At 37.8% G+C, this 22,283-nt stretch overlaps 1 pseudogene; it reads left to right on the forward strand.

Moving 5' to 3' along the window:
* Positions 1-6,015: 6,015 nt before the first annotated feature.
* Positions 6,016-22,283, forward strand: part of LOC114905823 — a 93,160-nt pseudogene continuing 76,892 nt past the window's right edge.

The following is a 22,283-nucleotide window of genomic DNA, read 5'->3' on the forward strand; positions in this document are numbered from 1 at the left end:
AGAGTCCGCCTGCCGATGCAGGGGACACGGGTTCATGCCCCGATCCAGGAAGATCCCACGTACCGCAAAAAAACAAAAAAAACAAAAAAAAACAAGACTTATGGTACTGATGTAAGGTTAGACATGTATTTACATCAATGGAATAGAATTGAAAGTTCAGAAATAAGCTCTCACATTTATGTTCAACTAATTTTCAACAAAGACTAGTCTTGGGACTTCCCTGGTGGCACAGTGGTTAAGAATCCATCTGCCAATGCAGGGGACATGGGTTTGAGCCCCGGTCGGGAAGATCCCATATGCTGCAGAGCAACTAAGCCCATGTGCCACAACTACTGAGCCTGCGCTCTAGAGCCTGTGAGCCACAACTACTGAGCCTGTGCACTATAGGGCCCGCGCTCTGCAACAAGAGAAGCCACCACAATGAGAAGCCCATGCACTGCAACGAAGAGTAGCCCCACTCGCCACAACTAGAGAAAGCCTGCACACAGCAACGAAGAACCAATGCAGCCCAAAAATAAATAAATAAATTTAAAAATTGCTTTAAAAAAAAAAGAAGTTGGATCCTTATTTCCCACAATATACAAAAATTAACTCAAAATAGATCAAAGATCTAAGTGTAAGTGCTAAAACTGTAAAGCTCTTAGAAGAAAACTTAGGTGTAAATCTTCATGCCCTCAGGTTAGACAATGGTTTCTTCTTTTTGGGCGGGGGGGTACGCGGGCCTCTCACTGTTGTGGCCTCTCCCGTTGCGGAGCACAGGCTCCGGACGCGCAGGCTCAGCGGCCATGGCTCATGGGCGCAGTTGCTCCACGGCATGTGGGATCTGCCTGGACCAGGGCACGAACCTGTGTCCCCTGCATCAGCAGGGGGACTCTCAACCACTGCGCCACCAGGGAAGCCCCAACAATGGTTTCTTAAATATGTCATCAAAAGCCCAAGGATCAATAACACATACCAAAAAAACCAGATAAATTATACTTAATCAAAATTAAAATTTTTTGTCCTCTAGAGGACATATCAAGAAATTGAAAAACCCATAGAATCAGATTAAGTATTTGCAAACCATATATCTGATAATGGACATGTATCCAGAATATATATAAAACTCTTATGACTCAATGGTAAAAGATCAATAACCTGATCGAAAAATGGGCAATGTATTTGAATAGATATTTCTCAGAAAAAGATATACAAATGACCAATAAGCACATAAAAAGATGTTCTACATTATTAGCCATCAGGGAAATGCAAATCAAAACTACAATGAGATGCTACTTCACACCTACTAGGCTGGCTATAATTAAAATGAAAAATGTTAGCGAGGATATGGAAAAACTGGAACCCTGTTCCATTGCTGGTGGGAATGTAAAATGATGCAGTACCTTGGAAAACAGTTTGGCAATTCTTCAAAGGGTTCAACATAGTGTTTCCATATTACCCAGCAGTTCCACTCCTAGGTATATTCCCTAGAGAATTGAAAATATATATCCACACAAAAACTCATACGTGAATGTTCATAGCAGCATTATTCATAATAGCTAAGAAGTAGAAACAACTCAAATATACATATTACTATGCTAAGTAAAAGAAGTCAGGCACAAAATGCCACCTATTGTATGATTTAATTTATATGAAATATTTGGCAGGGGTAAATCCATAGAGACAGAAAAAAATTAGTATTTGCCAGGGACTTGTTTTGGGAAAGAGGGAATAATTGATAATGGTTAGGAATTTCCTTTTGGGGTGATGAAAGTGTTTTGAAATTAGATAGTGGTAAGGATTACACAAGTCTATGAGTATACTAACAGCTGCTGAATCATACTCTTTGAAATGTGAATTTTATGGTGTCTGAATTATATCTCAATAAAAAAGGAGTTTCAAATCATTAATCATCAGGGAAATGCAAATCAAAATCACAGTGAGATATCCCCTCACACCTGTCAGATGGCTTTTGTCCAAAAGATAACAAATAACAAGTGCTGGCAAGGATGTGGAGAAAAGGGAACCCTAGTACACTGTTGGTGGGAATGTAAATTGGTACAACTGCCATGGAAAACAGTATGGAGATTACTCAAAAAATTAAAAATAGAACTACCATACAATCCAGCAATTCCACTCCTGGTTATTTAGCCAAAGAAAATGAAAACACTAATTCAAAGAGATACATGCACCCCAAAGTTCATAGCAGCATTATTTACAATAGCCAAGATACGGAAGCAACCAAAGTGTCCATCAACAGATTAATGGATAGAGAAGATATGGTATATATTTACAATGGACTATCACTCAGCCATAAAATGAAATGAAATCTTACCATTTGTGACAACATGGATGAACTTGGAGGATATTATGATTAGTGAAATAAGTCAGACAGGGAAAGATAAATACTGTGTGTTTTCACTTATATGTGGAATCTAAAAAATAAAACAAATGAACAAAAGTCACAAAACAGAAACAGACTCACAGATACAGAGAACAGACTGGTGGTTGCCACAGGGAGAGAGGTGGGGGGAGGGGCAAAATGGGTGAGAGGGATTAAGAGGTACAAACTACTAGATATAAAATAGATATGTTACAAGGATGTAAAGCACAGCACAGGGAATGTAGCCAATATTTTATAATAACTTTTATGGAGTACAATCTATAAAAATATCGATTAGTATGTTGTACACCTGAAACTAATATAATAATGTAAGTGAACTATATTTCAATTAAAAAAGTTTTTAAAGCGCTTCAGGATAGGTCGACTTTACACATAACGTAAACAGTGTGATTTTTAGATGTCTCATGATATATTTTCCTTCTAATATATTGCCCTCATTGGTTTGCAGTATATTCATAGATTTCTTTTTGTTGTTGTTCTTCCCATTCGCTACATCACTTAGTACAGCCTTGCAAAATGTATGACTTTATAAATCATCTTAGGTGTTGAAATGTGTGTATTAAATACTTTTCATCTCCTTGAGTCCCCTAATAAAAATATTACCCAAACTTCAGGTTTTATTTTTCCCCACTAGTCTGTATATTCCCTGAGGCTAACACACTCAAGCCTCACTTTTATTCCCACGTTGTACCTAGTACGGTGCCTGATACAAAGATACTGCTTATAATTCTTTAGAACTCCTCTTATTTTCCCCTCCCCAACTTGAATCTAATCTCCTTGAGGACCAATACTTGGTTTCATTCATATTTGTACTCTCTACTATCCTCTTGTGTAGCCCTATTCTTTTTTTTTTTTTTTTTTTTTTTTGTGGTACGTGGGCCTCTCACTGCTGTGGCCTCTCCCGTTGTGGAGCACAGGCTCCGGACGCGCAGGCTCAGTGGCCATGGCTCACGGGTCCAGCCGCTCCGCGGCATGTGGCATCTTCCCGGACCGGGTCACGAACCCGTGTCCCCTGCATTGGCAGGCGGACTCTCAACCACTGTGCCAGCAGGGAAGCCCTGTAGCCCTATTCTTTACATGTAAGTTCTTAATGAATGAACTGTTATATCTGCTCTCCCATTTGCCACAACAAATTGTACTTTTTCCCAACTCATGTTTCAAATGAATGTATTCAAATCAAATGCAGAGTCTAACTTTGCATGCATCAATTATTTTGATTGCCATTTATAGATCCATTATTCATTTATTAGCCTTAGATTATGAATGCAAAGGTAACAGAAACTATTGTCCCAGAGGTCTGTGCAATTATCTTTGTAAATTCTCCAGCTTAGAGCCCTTTATAGGTAAGTGCCTGCTAAATGTGGCTGGATGATGGTGAAACCCCAACCCTTCTTTTGCCTATTTGGATTTTATATCCTTGCAGGAGACAGTTTTATTACTTTTGGAACAATTACTTATGAAAGAGGAAAATTGGCCTCTCATAGAGAATGGAACAGGTACTGACTGCACCAGTAGAGTCCAGGAAGCTAAGAGGATCAGCCTTGAGGAGCAAACAAATCTCTGTCTCTGGTGGAATTTTTCTTGGGTTGGAATCAAGGCAGGCAGACTAGGGGAAATGTGAGTGGGTGGAGGCAGGGGTATGAAGCTTCCACTTTGGCTGTAAATTAATGGGGCTTTTCTGCTCCTAGGTCTCTGGGTCCAGCACCTTTCAATTTGAAACACCACTAAATAAAACCAGTGCATCAGGGTTTTTTCCCCCTAAAATTGACTAGCAGTTTTACAAGCCTATTGTTCTACTAATGCTTCCTGCTGATTATTTATTTATATATATATTTCTTTAAATCCAGTCATTTTTCCAGACAGAAAACATCCTGAGGGTCATCAGAGCAAAACTGTAATAGGTTTCACTTATTTTTCTCCACCTTTCTACTTACCATTAAATCACTGCAGAGAGATGTTGTATACCTAGCTTAAAATAAATATATTTTGTAGTACAACCAAGAGATATGCCACTTGATGGGAAAAGATAGTTGAAGTCACAGATCTCCTGCAATACCCAGAATTGTCCCTCCATTTACCCTAGGTTGTCTGCCTGACTCCATCCTCTCTTAAAATGAATTCTTTCTCAAGAGTTCAGCAGTTCTTCTTGCAATTGATTTCTGGTGTCTGCCCTACCAACCAGTTTCCAAACTGTGCTCAAACATGTCTAAACCCCAGGAAATGACATACTTTAAGCTAAGCTAAGTCCTTTTCACCTCACTACACAGATTACTGACAACACAGGTCGGCTCTATGCAGTATTTTACATAAAAATGGCCACACATCAAGGCCCAGATGTTTATACAATTCTCTACCATTACCTCCTATTTGAGGGTGACAATATCAACATAAAGAAAGAGAAAGTAATGATGTAAATGAATAGAATAAGAGGTGTTCTATGCTGGGTTCTTGTAGAAAACTAATGATAACTTTAGAATGTAGAAACTATTCCTTTGGAAAGGAATTAAGACCTCTAAATTGTCTTTTCCTTAACTGTGCAGCACGAACCTTCCCCCACTAACCTTCCACACCATTCACATGTAATTTTGCACAAACAAGTTTGAGTCTCAGTTTAAAAAAATGTTTTGGGGGCTGGCATCCAGCTAGTGTATTTTTCCTTACGGAGAGGGACCAAAAAAGATACACGTTTTGAATAACATAGAGGCTTCTTAGAGGAGTCAGAAGTTGAGCGAAGTCTAAAAGAAGGAATTTTGAATTTTGGGCTGGAGAACAACATCCCAACCACTCTTTTTTTTTTTTTTTGCGGTACACGGGCCTCTCACTGTTGTTGCCTCTCCTCTTGCGGAGCACAGGGTCCAGACGTGCAGGGTCAGCGGACATGGCCCATGGGCCCAGCCGCTCCGCGGCATGTGGGATCTTCCTGAACCGGGGCACGAACCCGAGTCCCCTGCATTGGCAGGCGGACTCTCAACCACTAGCGCCACCAGGGAAGCCCCATCCAACCACTTTTTAAAGACGCTTTCTGTTACAGAATTAAACAAGGAAGCATCTTGTTTTGAATCCAGTTTTGTCATTGACTTATTGTATGAATTTAGACCTAAACCCTTCCCATCTCTGTACAGTTTTCTCATCTTTTCAATTATCTGGTTGAAGTAGACCATGATCTATAGGAGCACGGAGCTCAGTGGAATGAAAAGAATTAGGTTTTGTACACTCTAACACTCACTAGCTGTTGCAGCTTTTGGAAAATTGGTTCATCTTTCTAAGCCTTAGTTTCCTCATCTATAAAACAGGGAACATCAGTTCCCAGCTACCTTATAATGTTGTGATAATTTGGTAAAATAACAGAAAGATAGGTTTGTCTATTAAAAAATGCTATACACATGTGAGGTAAATGAAAGTTGACTAGAACGAGAGCTATCTAGAAATGTGGAAAGGAGTCGGGACAAAGATAAAAGCAATTTGGTATGGAAAAAGAAGAAAGAAATGAAGGGAAAGAAAATGGGAAATAACGAGGGAATTTCAGCGGAGGTAAACGCTGTAACAGGAAGCGCAATTGGGCAGGAACACTGCGGGGGGGCCGCAGGTCGCCTGGGTCACGTTGCTGGGGGAGCCATTTGGGCAGTGCACGGCGGTTGGGCGCCGGCGCTATTTGGCTGTGACGCTCAACTCAGGTTTCTATCGCCCTATCCCTTAGGGCTCATCTAAGACCTAAGATGGCGGTGTTTCCATGGCGTGTAAGCGCTGCAGGCGTACCAGATATGGAAAGGCGGCCAAAGGACGAATCTACTAAGGAGTGTCCAAGAACTCGCCGATATTTGTGTTGTGGTGAGTGCTGAACCTCACATCGGGTAGAAGAGTGACCGTTAGCAAGGTTACACACTTCGGGATCGCGTGGCCTGCCTGAGTGGGGGAGGAGCCGGCCTGCATTTCATCTTTCTCTCTCTCCTCTCTTCAAAATATCGGAGAATAATTTCTCTCTCCTTAATCACCTTACTGTCACGGATGAGGATAGGTGGTTGCACAAACTAGGTCCTAGGAGCGATCCTGGGTCGTTTTCCTCTTTGTTTTACTTTTTAAAATGGGTTTTTATTGACACCATGACGCCCTAAAATGAAAGATTCTGTCTCCCTCGAGCGCTTTCAGGAACTGCCTAACCTGTTAGGCCTACCCGTCCTTAATTCCTTCGGGCTGCCTTTCATGTGCAAACTTAGTAGCTTTGATAAACCAGTTTGTAACATATTCATTGTGGGCTAGATTAAAATTTTTTTTTTCTATGCCCTTTATATATACCCCAAATAAGGACTTTTGGGCATATAATACTTAACATTTGTTCTGGAAGCATGTCAGAGGTAGAGGTGTGTGTGTGTGTTTGTGTGTGTGTGTATAGATAATATTTGTGGAAGTTGCTACGTTATTTTGTGGATTGTTAGTTTGATTACTCACTGAGTAAGAAAAGAGCTAAATTTCCCGTGTTAAGATCTCTTGGTGAAAATAAATTTATGTTAAGCATAATATCATAACATGTTTACTATATGGGGAAGACAATAAAACTGAATTTGATCTATTAAATGCTTATGTGGTTAAAAGAAATTTCACTCAAGAAATGCCCATATCTCACTCATACGTTGCTGGAGAGTATGAATTGCTGTAACCTTTTGAAAAAATAATCTGCCAGTGTTTAGGGAAATAAAAAATACAGGTACCACTTGACTAAGTACTGGAACCTAATAGTCTGACTTTTAAGAATACATCCTACAGAAATAAATGTACCATTGTATAAGGACATATGAACAAGGATGCCTTTGTAGCTTTGTTTTTGTGACAGGTAACTGGAAACAGCCTGTATATCCATCAATAGGAGGATGTTTGAATAAATTGTGGGACATTTGTATTATGAAATATTTTGAAGCTGTGGAAACAGATTTACCTCTTTACACTCTTTTGATTTAGAGAATGCTATAATGTATTGTTATGTGAGGAAAGTAAGTTGTAGAATACTCTGTCTAGTATGATTTAGTGTTTTTGTTTTTGGTGGTGGTAGTGAGTGGTGAAGGAATGTTAGATTAACTTTCTTTTCTTTGTCTTTTTTGGGGGGCTTTCTATATATGTTATGAAATACTTAAGGCATATACAAACATATAAAGAATAATACAGTGAATCTCTTTTCTCACCAACCAAACATAAAAAATTAAACATTACCATTATAGTTGAAGTCCTCTGTGTACCCATCCCTGATTGCATCTCTCACCTCTTCCCCAGAGGTAACCATTATTTTAAAGTGATTCTTTTTCCCATGCATTTCTGAAACTTTTGTGACATAATGAACTTTTTCTAGCATGGGTTATTTTTTATACATTTTGAAGAGAAAATTTTAAAAGTCAATAAAAAAGATGAATTTTTAAGTGCCTGTTATCTGGGTAACAGTAACAGGGGCCAAGTGAAATTTCTTCTAAATTGAGGACAGAGTCTAATTTATTAAAAAACCAAAACCAGGAAACAAGTGTTGGCAAGGAAATAGAGAAATTGGAACTCTCATACATTGTTGCTGGGATATAAAATGGTGCAGCCACTGTGGAAAACAGTTTGACAATTTCTCTATAAGTTAAACATAGAATTACCGTACCTCCTTGCCAACACTTGTTATCTCCTGTTTTTGTTTGTTTGCTTAATTTTAAAATTACAACCATTCTAGTGTGTTTGAGGTTATATGTCATTGTGGTTTAGATTTGCATTTCCCTAATCACTAATGATTTTGGGCATCTTCACGTACTTGTTGGCCATTTGTATATTTTCTTTGCAGAGATGTCTATTCAAGCCCTTTGCCCGTTTTTAAATTTGGGTGTTTGTTGTTGAGTTATACTTTATATATTACGGATAGTAGACTGATCATATATATAATTTGCAAATTTTTCCCCATTCTGTATATGTTTTTTACACGTTCTTGGTAATGTCCTTTGTTGTACAGATTTTTAAAGTCTGAAGTCCACTTAGTCTATTTTTTTTTCTTTTGTTGCTTGTACTTTTGGTGTCAAATCTAAGAATTCTTTGCCAAATTCAAGGTCATGAAGATTTATCCCTATTTATTCTTCTAAGTGTTCTATGGTTTTAGCTCTTATATTTATGTCATAGATCCATTTTAAGTTAATTTTTTTATGTGATGTGAGGTCCAACTTCGTTCTTTTACATGTGCATAGCCAATTGTCCCAGCACCATATGTTGAAGAGACTGTTCATTCCCCCATTGAATGGTCTTGGCACCCTTGTTGAAATCAGTTGGCCATAGATGTATGGGTTTGTTTTTGGTCTTTCAGACCCCACCTGTTTCTATCCTTATTCCAGTGCCACTTTTTTTTTTTTTTTGCGGTACATGGGCCCCTCACCGCTGTGGCCTCTCCTGCCGCGGAGCACAGTCTCCGGATGCGCAGGCCCAGCGGCCATGGCCCACGGGCCCAGCCGCCCCGCGGCATGTGGGAGCCTCCTGGACCAGGGCATGAACCCACGGACCCTCAACCACTGCGCCACCAGGGAAGCCCTCAGTGCCACTGTTTTGATTGATGTAGATTGTGCTAATTTTTAAAATTGAGAAGTGTCAGTCCTCCAACTTTGTTCTTTTTTAATATTGTTTTGGCTATTCAGGACCTCTTGCAATTCCATATGAATTTTAGAATCAGCCTGTCCATTTGTTTTTAAATCATATAGAAAAAAATAAGAGTTACAAACCAAAAGTACAATAATACTGGCTTTTATATTTACCTATGTAGTTACCTTTACCCACGTTCTTTATTCTTTCATATACTTTTGAGTTACTGTCTACTATCCTTTCATTTTAGCCTGAAGAACTCCCTTTGGCAATTCTTGTAGGGTAAGTCTGTTAGCAGTGAACTCCCTAAGCTTTTGTTTATCTGGGAATGTCTTAATTTTTCCTTCAGTTCTCTTTTGACAGATTTATTGAAGTATAATTCATAGCATACAATCACCCATAGCATACAATCACCCATTTAAAGTATACAATTCAATAGTTTTTAGTATATGTGCAACCATCACCACAGTCAATTTTAGAACATTTTCATCACTCCAAGAGGAAGTCCATATGCTTTAGCCATAAACCCATACCCCCTTCAACCCCACCTGCCCATCCCTAGGTAACCACCAATCTACTTTTTATCTCTACAAATTTCCCAGTTTTGAGCATTTCATATGAATAGAATCATATAATAAATGGCCTTTTGTGATTGGCTTTTTTCACTTAGCATAATGCTTCAAAGTTCATCCATGTTGTAGCATGTATCAGTACTTCATCCCATTTATGGCTGAATAATGTTCCATTCATAGTATGGATATACTACATTTTGTTTATCTGTTCATCCATCTGTGGACATTTGGGTTGTTTCCACCTTTAGGCTATCAAGAATAATTCTGCTAAAACGTTTGTGTACAAGTTTCTGTGTAGATACATGTTTTCATTTTTCTAGGTGTATACTTAAGAGTGTTATTGCTGGATCATATGTTAACTCTGTGTTTAATAGTTTGAGACACTGTCAGACTTTTTTCCAAAGTGGCTGCATCATTTTACACTCATACCGGCAGTATGAGGGCTCTAACTTGTCCACATTCTCACCAACACTTGTCATTATCTGACTTTATCCAATTCTGGCCATCCTAGAGGGTGTGAAGTGGTATCTCATTGTAGTCTCCTTTCCCACAAGGTTAGTTCCCCGATGTTGCTCCTTGGGGAGGTGCAATTTGAATATACCCACCACCACCCTAGGATGATGGGTTTTGTTAGAGCTGACTGTCTCTGACCACACCCAGCAGCCACCCTCCACTTACTGTGAACTGATTGTTTAATTGTTTTCCATAATGCCCTAGGGCATAAACTATTCTGAAAACTAAGTCAGTCAAATAGTGGGTCATTTGAAGAAATAGTTGCTGAAGTTAGTGTTTGATATTTGTTCTGGCTGTAGGAGGGTTCCTCCCATTTGCCTTATTGCCCGGTTCTCACCTGCAAACTAGCTGACCTACAGTTTAGCCTATATTTTGAATCTTCTCCCAATTGCCTTTCTTTACAACCTCACTGTTTTTTCAGGGCTCCTCTAGGCTTGACTTTCTCCATGGTCTTGCAAATGAAGTCAGTTCAGTTCCTTTGAGAAGAGAATAGGTGCTCCGTTTTAATGTCTGCTTCTTCCCTCAAGCAAAAGCTCTGAGTCTGGTCTCTGGAGGTGGGGGTAGGGACAATGGCAAGTTTCTCTCTGAGAGACAATTCTGCTCGGTTAGCTGAGCGCTTAGTGGAGGGGAGGGTGCCACCAGAGGTCCTCTCAGTTTGCCTTTCTCTCACAGCCCAGGGCAAGGATGTTCAGGGTCCCAGTAGTCTCCATGTACCACACCCAATTAGAGTCTACATTCCACCGCCTGGGGTTAGGTGGCAGAAGGGAACCCGTTCCTCTAAACCACACTTGCTCAGGACTCAGCCCTAGCAACAGGCAGCTGGTGGCTGGATGGGAAACTCCGATGTCCTGTTCTTCCAGGGAAGAAAGCTCTCTAAATGGGACTGGGGGAGGGTGGAGAGGGAGCCCTGTGTTCTTGGCTTCAGGAGTCTTGAGTAGTCTCCCGTTCCTTGAGCTGGGATGGGAGAAGGGTGGGAGGGAGAAAGTAGGCTTGGTTCAAATACCGTAGGCTTACCTTTCTTAGTGAATTTTAAAAGATGTTCTTGAATAGATGTTTCTTCATTTGTTGTTTGTCCTTAGAACCATTTCCAGAGGCTTTAAATGGTTGGGTTTCTTTTTTTAACAGTTTTCGTCAGTTTCAGTGGGGAGCAGGACAGTCGAGCTCCTCACGCTGTCATGCCATAAGTTGATTTCTTGCCCTTCTTTGTGAAAGATTGTTTTGTCAGAAATAGATTTGTTGATTCAGAGCTTTTTGTTTCTTTCTGGCTTCTTTTTTACTTTATTTATTATTATTACTTTTTTATTGGGGTTTAGCTCTTTTACAATGTTGTGTTAGTTTCTACCGTACAGTGAAGTGGAGTTCCCTGTGTTATACGGCAGGTTCTCATTAGTTATCTGTTTTATACATACTAGTGTATATATGTCAATCCCAATCTCCCAATTCATCCCACCGCCCCCCTCCCCTCCTTGGTGTTTGGTGTCCATACATTTGTTCTCTACATCTGTGTCTCTTATTTCTGCCTTGAAAACTGGTTCATCTGTACCATTCAGAACTTTTTTTTTTGTTCCAGCATTTAAAATATGTCATTCCACTGCCTCTGGCCTTCATGGTTTCTGATGATGAGTTACTTCTATTTTCTTGCTTTTTTTTTTGGCTGCATCGGGTCTTAGTTGCGGCATGCGGGGTCTTTGTTGAGGCGTGCGGGATCTTTCGTTGTGGCGCGCGGGCTTCTCTCTAGTTGTGGTGTGCGGGTTTTCTCTCTCTAGTTGTGGCTCACGGGCTCCAGGGCACGTGGGCTCTATAGTTGTGGCGCGCAGGCTCCAGAGTGTGTGGGCTCTGTAGTTGTGGCACGCGGGCTCTCTTGTTGAGGCACGTGAGCTCAGTAGTTGTGGTGTGTGGGCTTAGTTGCCCCATGGCATGTGGGATCTTAGTTCCCCAACCAGGGATCGAACCCATGTCCCCTGCGTTGGAAGGCGGATTCTTTCCCACTGGGCCACCAGGAAAGTCCAAAAAGAGAATCTTAAAAGCAAGAAAAGAGGGACTTCCAATGCAGGGGACATGTGTTTGATCCCTGGTCCGGGAAGATCCCACATGCCACAGAGCAACTAAGCCCGTGCGCCACAACTACTGAGCCCACGCACCACAACTACAGAAGCCTGCATGCCTAGAGCCTGTGCTCCACAACAAGAGAAGCAACCACAATGAGAAGCCTGTGCACCGCAGTGAAGAGTAGCTTCCGCTCGCCACAACTAGAGAAAGCCGGCCTGCAGCAATGAAGACCCAGTGCAGCCAAAAATAAATAAATAAATGCATAAATTAAGAAAAAATGGGGGCTTCACTGGTGGCGCAGTGGTTGAGAATCCACCTGCCAATGCAGGGGACACGGATTTGAGCCCTGGTCTGGGAAGATCCCACATGCAGCAGAGCAACTAAGCCCGTGTGCCACAACTACTGAGCCTGCGTTCTAGAGCCTGTGCGCCACAACTACGGAAGCCTGTGTGCCTAGAACCTGTGCTCCGCAACAAGAGAAGCCACCGCAGTGAGAAGCCCGCGCACCACAGTGAAGAGTAGCCCCTGCTCTCAGTAACTAGAGAAAGCCTGCACACAGCCGTGAAGACCCAACGCAGCCAAAAATAAATTAAAAAAAAAAAAAAAAAAGATTCTCTCTTTTTCTTGGGTTTCAAAATTTTGATTATACTACAGCTCAGTGTGGATCTTTTTTGAGTTTCTTCTATTTGGGATTCATTGAATTTCTTATGCTATGTAGATTGGGCATTCTTTCATCAAATATTCTTTTTTTGTAATTACCCTTTATTCATATTTGAAAACTGAATAGAAGGCATTGGGAATATTGCTTCCTTAGTTTTGGTCTGCATTATGGATAACAAAATAGTATACAAAATATAATTTGGGGACCTGTGAAGAATATTGAAGGATTGGAGAGAACAGCTTTCATTAGACTAAATAAAGAGATTTCTGTTACCTTTTCACAGATTGATAGGTTGAAGACAAAGCAGACAAAGATAACTGATATTTGGAGATCACTGAGAAAATTGAGAGGGGTCAGGCTGGGCCTGTCTTTCAATAAAGAAGTCTTATGGCCCTCTGGCTTGTGCTTCTGAATTGTATTGATATGTCTTATACCTTATAATGAACACCTGAGTTGTACAGAGATGAGAGAGGTTACAACTGCAGATCCCAAGTTATATATGAAGCCTGTTTAGCCCTGCAGGATCCTGAACATTGCTTCAAGGTTCTCTGTCATTTTAATAAAAATAGATCTATCACTTCTATTTATTTAGTATTTGCTACATAGGACGTACTTTACTCATCAACTCATTGGAACTTAAAAGTTCTAAATAAGTGTTGCTTAAAAGTTCTGAATAATTGTTAAACCATTTCACAGATGAGGAACTTGAGGTTTATATGGGGACTGATCCACCCATAGTCATGGTTGAATATTGACAGCTCAAGGATATTGTTTGCTTTATGATGTATCTGTAGGTGTATTTGAAATGGATGGGAAAGACAGTTTTGTTAATATGTTCTCAAAATTTATAACCTGTCTGGAAGTGAGAATTATGACTTGATTTGAACATTTCCAGGTTATTTTACACCATACCTCATGTGATATTTCTTTTCAGTAAATGTTGTTCAGAATGTGTATATATCCCTGATTATGTCTAAAGGGCACTTGGAAAGTCAGCAGAGAGACACATATGCCTGAAACACCAAACTCTATACATATAGTCCCCTTCTCCAGCACTATCATGTCAACTACCCTCCCTTGGAACTTCTCCGGGAAGCTCTCTTGGAAGCAGAGTATCCATGATGTTTTAGAAAGCAGTGACCGGGGCTTCCCTGGTGGCGCGGTGGTTGAGAGTCGCCTGCTGATGCAGGGGACACGGGTTCGTGCCCCGGTCTGGGAAGATCCCACATGCCGTGGAGTGACTAGGCCCATGAGCCATGGCTGCTGAGCCTGTGCGTCCGGAGCCTGTGCTCCGCAACGGGAGAGGCCACAGCAGTGAGAGGCCCGCGTACCGCAAAAAAAAAAAAAAAAAAAAAGGAAAATTTAAATTTAAAAATAAAAGTTCTATATGCATATAGTAGAGTTGTGTAGTTTTATAAGTTTGTTTTTAAAAACCCCATGTCTTATTTCCCTTACTCCTTAATTTTCCATTCTCAAAGGTAACTAAATCACTTTGAACTTTGATTTTTCTGTTACTTAGATCCATATATCTAAATAATATGCTAGTATACCTTTTGTTTTCTTTTCTTTTTTTTTTTTTTTTTTGCGGTACGCGGGCCTCTCACTGTTGTGGCCTCCCCCGTTGCGGAGCACAGGCTCTGGACGCGCAGGCTCAGTGGCCATGGCTCACGGGCCTAGCCGCTCCGCGGCATGTGGGATCTTCCTGGACTGGGGCACGAACCCGCGTCCCCTGCATCGGCAGGCAGACTCCCAACCACTGCGCCATCAGGGAAGCCCTAGTATAGCTTTTTTATTTTTAAGTTTTAGCCATTATCTATTGATTGTCCATCCTAGATGATGAGGATTTAACTCTCCTTCGTATATATACCTTTCTCACCCCCACCCTGAATTCAGGTATGTTATATACATACTCACTGCTGGTCCTTTCCGTTATCTTAATGTATCATGAGTTTGATTTTCTCACTATGTAGTGTCTGGTTTTTAAAATTTTTATTTAGGTTTTTTGAAGTGTAATTTAAATAATGTAAAATTCACTTTCTTTAGTTTACAGTTCTATGAGTTTTCACATTCCATAGTATAGACATCACTACAGTCAAAATATGGAATTGTTTCGTAACCTAAAACGTTTGCCGTATGCTCTTTTGAAGTCAGCCCATTCCTTCATCCTCTAATAATTCCAATACTGTTTTGTTGAATATATGTATGGGTTTATTTCTACATACCCTGTTCTGTTCCACTGAGCCACGTGTCAGTCATTTTGCTGATACTGCATAATAAGTCTTGAAGTAAACCTTGAAAACAGGTGGTATGAGTGCTCCAGCTTTAACCTTTTTTTTTTTTTCTCAAATATTCTGGTTTCTTGGTTTTTCTACAACTGCCCTAAAAATCCTCTCTGCTCTGCCAGCTCATACTTCTCTCCCCTTTAGCCTCTGGCAACCATTGATCTTTTTACTGTCTCCATGGTTTTGTCTATTCCAGAATCTTAGATGTTGGAATCATACAATATGTAGCCTCTTCATATTAGCTTCTTTCACTTAATAATATGCATTTAAGGTTCCTGCTTATCTTTTCATGGTTTGATAGCTCATTTCTTTTTAGCACTGAATAAGATTCCATTGTCTTATTCATTCATTCACTTACAAAGGGGCATCTTGGTTGCTTCCAAGTTTTGGCAATTAATGAATAAAACTGCTACAGACATCTGTGCAGGTTTTTGTGAGTATAAGTTTTCAACTCCTTTGGGTAAATACCAAGAAATGTGATTGCTGGATCATATTGTAAGAGTATGCTTAGTTTTGTAAAAGTCTACCAAACTGTTTGCAAAGTGGCTGTATCATTTTACATTCCCACTAGCAGTGAATGAAAGTTGCTGTTGCTCTACATCCTTGCTAGCATTTGGTGTTATCAGTGTTCTGGATTTTGATCATTCTAATAGGTATATAGTGGTTTCTCATCATTAATTTAATTTGCATTTCCCTAATGACAAATGATGTGGAACATCTTTTTATATGCTTATTTGCCATCTGTATATCTTTGGTGAGGTGTGTCTGTTCGGGCATTTTGCCCATTTTTTAAATTGGGTTGTTTCCTTATTGTTGAGTTTTAAGCATATTTGTATATTTTGGATAACAATCTTTTATCATATATGTCTTTTATAAATATTTTCCTTCAGTCTGTATCTTCTCTCTTTTTGTGACAGTGTCTTTTGCAGAGCAGAAGTTTTTAATTTTAATGATGTCCAACTTACCAATTATTTTTGCATGAATCTTACCTGTGGTATTGTATCTAGGAGGTCATCACCATACCCAAGATCATCTAGATTCTCTCGTATGTTATCTTCTAAGAATTTCATAGTTTTGTATTTTACATTTATGTCTGTGATCCATTTTGAGTTAATTTTTGTAAAGGGTGTAAAGTCTGTGTCTAGATTCATTTTATTGCATGTGGGTGTCCAATTGTTCCATCACCATTTGTTGATTAAGACTGTCTTTTTTTTTCCCTATTATATTGTCTTTGCTTCTTTGTCAAAGATCAGTTGACTGTATTTATGGGGGTCTGTTTCTGGGCTTATGCTCTGTATTCTGTTCTATTGACCTGTTTTTCTATTCTTTCATCAATAGTACAGTGTCTTGATTACTATAGCTTTATAGTAAGTCTTGAAGTCAGAGAGTATCAGTCCCATGATGTTTTTCTTCAGTATTGTGCTGGCTGTTCTGGATTTTTGCCTCTCCATATAAAACTTAGAATCGGTTTTTTGATATCCACAAAATAATTTGCTGGGATTTTAATTAGGATTGCATTGAGTCTATTGATTGAGTTTGGAAGAACTGACATGTTGACAGTATTTACTCTTCCTCTCCGTGAACATGGAATATAGCTCTGCTTATTTAGTTATTTGATTTCTGTCATCAGAGTTTTGTAGTTTTCCTCATATAGATCTTGTACATATTTAGAATTATATCCTCATTTTGGGAGGTGCAAATGTAAATAGTATTATGTTTTTAACTTCAAATTCCACTTGTTTATTGCTGGTATATAGGAAAGCAGTTGACTTTTGTATATTTACCTTGTATCCTGCAACCTTGGTATAATTATTAGTTCCAAGTTTTTTTTGTTTTTGTTTTGGGGGGTCAATTCTTTAGGATTTTCTACAATGGATGGGCATGTTATCTCTGAACAGAGACAGTTATATTTCTTCCTTCCCAATCTGTATTCCGTTTACTTCCTTTTCTTTATCTTTTCTTGCATTAACTAGGACTGTCAGTGCATTGTTGAAAAGGAATGGTGAGAGGAGCCATCTTTGCCGCCTTCTTGATCATTGTGTGAATTCTTCTAGTTTCTGACAAAAACTATGTTTTTGGTAGATGCTCTTTATCAAGTTGAGGAAGTTCCCCTATGTTCCTAGTTTGCTGAGAGTTTTTAGCATCAATGGGTTATTGGATTTTGTCAGATGCTTTTTCTGCATCTATTGATATGATCATGTGATTTTTCTTCTTTAGTTATTGATGCAGTGGTTAACATTTATTGATTTTCTAGTTGAACTAGCCTTGCATACTTGGAATAAACCCCACTTTGTCATGGTGTATAATTTGTTTCTTATATTGTTGGATTCAGATTGCTAATTTGTTGAGGATTTGTGTATCTACGTTAATGAGAGGTATTGGTGTATAGTTTTCTTGTAATGTCTTTGGTTTTGGTATCAGGGTAATGTTGGCCTCATAGAATTGAGGAAGTACTCCCTCTGCTTCTGTCTTCTGGAAAATATTGTAGAGAATTGTTAAAATATCTTAAATATTTGCTAGAATTCACTAGTGAACCCATCTGTGCTTGGTGCTTTCTGTTTTGGAAGATTATTAATTATTGATTCCATTTCTTTAATAGATATAGTCCTAATGAGATTGTCTGTTTCTCCTTGTATGAGTTTTGGTAAATTGTTTCTTTCAAGAAATTGATCTATTTCATCTAGATTATCAAGTTTGTAGGCATAGTTACTCATAGTATTCCTTTATTATCCTTTTAATGTCCATGGAATCTATAGTGCCCCCTCATTCATTTCTGATATTAGTAATTTGTGTCTTCTCTTTGTTTAATTCATAGTTATCCTTGCTAGAGACTTTTTGATTTTATTGCTATTTTGAAAGAATCAGCTTTAGGTTTTACTGATTTTGTCTATTTGCTGTTTTTAATTTGACTTCTGCTGTGGTTTTATTATTTATTTTTTTCAGCTTAATTTGGATTTAATTTGCTCTTCTTTTCTAGTTTCCTAAGGTGGAAGCTTAAGTTTTTGATTTTAGACTTTTATTCTCTTCTGATATATGCGTTCAATGTATAAATTTCCCTTTAAGCACTGCTTTCATTGTGTCCTGCAACTTTTGGCAAGTTGTATTTTCATTTAGCTCAAAATTTATTTTAAATTCTCTTGAGATTTCTTCTTTGATCCATGTGCTAGTTAGAAGTGTGTTATTTAAAATGCAAGTATTTCAGAATTTCCCAGTTATCTTTTTGCTGTTGATCTAGTTTAATTCCACTGTTATCTGAGAACATACAGACCTCAGGAGGGCTCTTCTATCTGTCTCTTTCTCTGGTCTCTGGTAAACTTCTAACTGGTGTTCCTTTAGTTTGTTGCTCTTGTGTAGTTACCAGTGTCCTCTTAATTGTTTACCACCAAAATTTCTGTTCTTTTTGGGAGTAGTTTTAGGATTGAACTTTCCCCAGTGTGTTCCAAATTAAGTTGGTTCCCTTGGGGATACCTCTGCGCTCTCTGTTATTACAGCCTACCTCTGCCCCTTGGCAAAACCTCTGCACTGCTGATCTGGAGCTGAGGGTAGAGGAAGTGGCTTGCATTTCTCAGAGTGACACCGCTTCTTAGCGAGCAGGGTTGCTGACCTAGGGTAGTAGCCTCTGGTTTTCCTAAATGACTATGTCACCCTCAGGTTAAGTCTTCCCTTTGTGCTGTATCTCTGGAGAAGCTCTCTTCCCATTTTATTGTCCCACTCTTATCTACAAAAATATCTTCTAAAAATCCACAAAAGAGGTTGCTGAGATTTTGATTGGGATGGCTTTGAATCTATAGATGAGATTGGGGAGATTTAATATCTTACTGAATCTTCTGATTCATAGACATGGTATTTTTCCTATTTAGATCTTCTTTGGTTATTTCATTAATATTTTGTTGTTTCTATAATATAGATGCTGCTTTGTTAGATTTATATATAAGAACTTAATTTTGGGGGATGTTATTATAAATTGAATTATTTTTATTGTTTAATTTCAAGCTCCAATTATTTGTAACTCTGTATAAGAATATGGTTGACTTTTGTTTATTGACCTTATATTCTGCAACCTTGCTAAACTCACTTTTTAGTTATAAGCGTTTTTTTTTTTTTTTTTTGGTAGATTGAGATTTTCCAGATGGACAATTATGTTTTCTGCAAATAAAGGCCTTTAAAATTTATTTCTTCCCAACATGTGTGCCTTATAATTTTTTTTCTTGCTTTATTGAACTGGTAGGCCTTCCAATACAGTGTTGAGTAGGGTAGAGAGGGAGGGCATACTTTCCTTCTTTCCAGTATCTGTTACCTATAGGTCTTATATAGATGCTCTGTATTAGGTTAAGCACTTCCCATTCTGTTTATAGTTTTGTGAGAGTTTTTACCATGAAAGTATGAATTTTTCAAGTTCCTTTTTCTAAATCTATTGAGATGACTGTGTGGTCTTTCTTATTTAAATTGTTGATATGGAATTTCATTGATTTTTGAATGTGGAACTAACCTTATATTCCTTAGATGAACTTGATTGTAATACAGTTTTTTAAATATTACTGGATTTGATTTGCTAACATTTTGTGACAATTTTTACATCTATTCATTAGATGTATTGATTTGTAATTTTCTGGTAGTGTTTCTCTCTGGATTTGTGAGCAGGATAATACTGGTTTCATATTTGGACCATGTTCACTACTTTTCTTTTTAATGGAATTGATTGTATAGAATTGGTATTATTTCTTCCTTGATTGTTTGGTAGAATTTACCAGTGGAACCATCTAGGCTTGAAGTTTTCAGCTTTAGTAGGTTAGTAACATCCCAATCCAATTTATTTAAAAGATATAGGGCTATTTGGGTTTTCTTGAGCAAGTTTTGGTAGTTAGTCTACGTCTTTTAAATAATTATTCCATTTCATGTAATTTATCAAGTTCATAAGCATAAAGTTGTTTGTAGTATTCCTTCATTTTCCTCTTAAAGTCTTTGGCATTATTTGTGATACTGATGATTTATAGTTTCTTTCTCTTCTGTGGGTTTTTGTTGTTGTTTGCTTGCTTTGGTCAGCCAACCCTAGGCACAGTTGAAAGTCCATGTATAACTAACTTATAGACGGACTGTCTATATCCACAGGTCCTCCGTATCTGTGGATTCAACCAACCGTGGATCATGTAGTATTGTAGTATTTACTATTGAGAAAAAAAAAAAAAACTTTGTATAAGTGGAGCCATGCAGTTCAAACCTGTGTTGTTCAGTGTTTTCAATGAACCAAGTTTTGGTTTTATTGATTTTCTTGGTATTTTTTTTTGTTTTGATATCTGTTCTAGATCTTCTTATTTCCTTCCTTTTGCTTGCTTTATTTGCTCTTCTTTCTCTAGTTTCTTTAATGCAAGCTTTGGTTACTGATTTTAGGTCTTTATTATTTTCCAATATAGTTATTTAGTGCTATAAATTTCCCCATTAGCACTGCTTTAGCTGCATCCCACAGATTTTGATGTATTATATTTTCTTTGTCTTTTAGTTCAGTGTCTTTAATTTTAATTTCCCTTTAGACTTTCTCTTTGATCTCTGTTATTTAGACATTTGTTGTTTAATTTTCAGTTATTTGGGAATTTTCCAGATATCTCTGTTATTGATTTCTAGTTTAATTTTATATTTTAGAGTGCACTTTATATTAATTATTTTTTAAACTCAGTGAGATTTGTTTTATAGACCAGAACATGATCTGTCTTGGTAGTGTTACACATGTGTATTTTAGAAGAATATGTATTGTATTGTTATTGTTTGGTGTGTTCTATAATTATATCAAGTTGGTTGATAGTGTTGTTCATGCCTTCCATATTTGTTCTGGTTTTCTGACTGTATTATTAACTTTTTAGAGAGCAGTGTTGAAATCTCAAACTACTTTTGAATTTGCCTATATATCCTTTCACATCTATGATTTATTTATTTCACATCTATATATCCTTTCACACCTATGATTTATTATTAACTTTTTAGAGAGCAGTGTTGAAATCTCGAACTACTTTTGAATTTGCCTATATGTCCTTTCACATCTATGATTTATTTATTTCACATCTATATATCCTTTCACACCTATGATTTATTATTAACTTTTTAGAGAGCAGTGTTGAAATCTCGAACTATTTTTGAATTTGCCTATATGTCTTTTCACATCTATGATTTATTGTCTTCTGTATTTTGAGAATCTGTTGTTAGGTGCATATGCATATGGGATTATTATATCTTTTGGGGGCTGTCACCCCTTTATCTTTTCATAATGTTCCTCTTTATTCTCTGATAATCCTTGTTCTGTTGTTTGATTCAAATTAGTATAGATTCTCATCTTTTTTCTTTGGTTAGTATTTCATGCTATGTCTTTCTTCATGTTTTACTTTTAATCTTTTTGTATATGTAAAGTTTGTGTGGGTGTGTGTTTCACAGTAAGTAGGTTGGTGGTTGGGTTTTTAGGTCAAATAGAGTAAATAGATAGGTGGGTTGGCTTGTGTTTTATCCCATATGACAATGTCTGTCTGTCTTCTTTTGGTGTTGTTTAGACCATTCCAATTTTTAAAATCAACTGTTTTTCAGATAAAACTTACATACCATTTAATTTGCTCATTTAAAGTATACAATTAAATAATTTTTAGTAAATTTAATGAGTTCTGCAACCATTACCATAATCCCGTTTTATAACATTTTCACCATCCCAGTAACATCCCTCATACTAGTTTACATTTAATCTCCGTTTCCACCTTTAACCCCAGGCAAACACTAATCTACTTTTGCTTCTACAGATTTGCCTTTTCTGGATCTTTCATACAATTGGAATCATATAACTTGTAGTCTTTGTGTTTGATTTCTTTTACATAGGTTAATTATTTTGAAGTATTTCATTCAGTATCTCATTTGTTTGCACATAATGTTCAGTTGTATGAATACCAGTTTTTGTTTCTGTATTAAACACTTGAGAGTTTGGGTTGTTTCTGTTTTATTGGCTATTATAAATTATGCTTCTGTGAACATTCACATGGAAATCTTTGTGTGAGTATGTTTTCATTTCTCTTATGTGTAAATTGTAGGATCATTTGGTAATTTATGTTTAACTTTCTAAGAAATTTCCAAATTCTCTTTCAAAGTAACTTTAGCATACTATATTCCCACCAGCAATGTAGGAGGGTTAATGATTTTTACATTTCTGTCTACATGTTACTGCATTCTATTGGAGTAAAATTGCATCTCATTGTGGTTTCAATTTGCATTTC

This window comes from Monodon monoceros, unplaced genomic scaffold (genome assembly GCF_005190385.1).
Source record: "Monodon monoceros isolate NGI ecotype Baffin Bay Population unplaced genomic scaffold, NGI_Narwhal_1 Super_Scaffold_22, whole genome shotgun sequence".
Lineage (NCBI taxonomy): Eukaryota > Metazoa > Chordata > Mammalia > Artiodactyla > Monodontidae > Monodon > Monodon monoceros.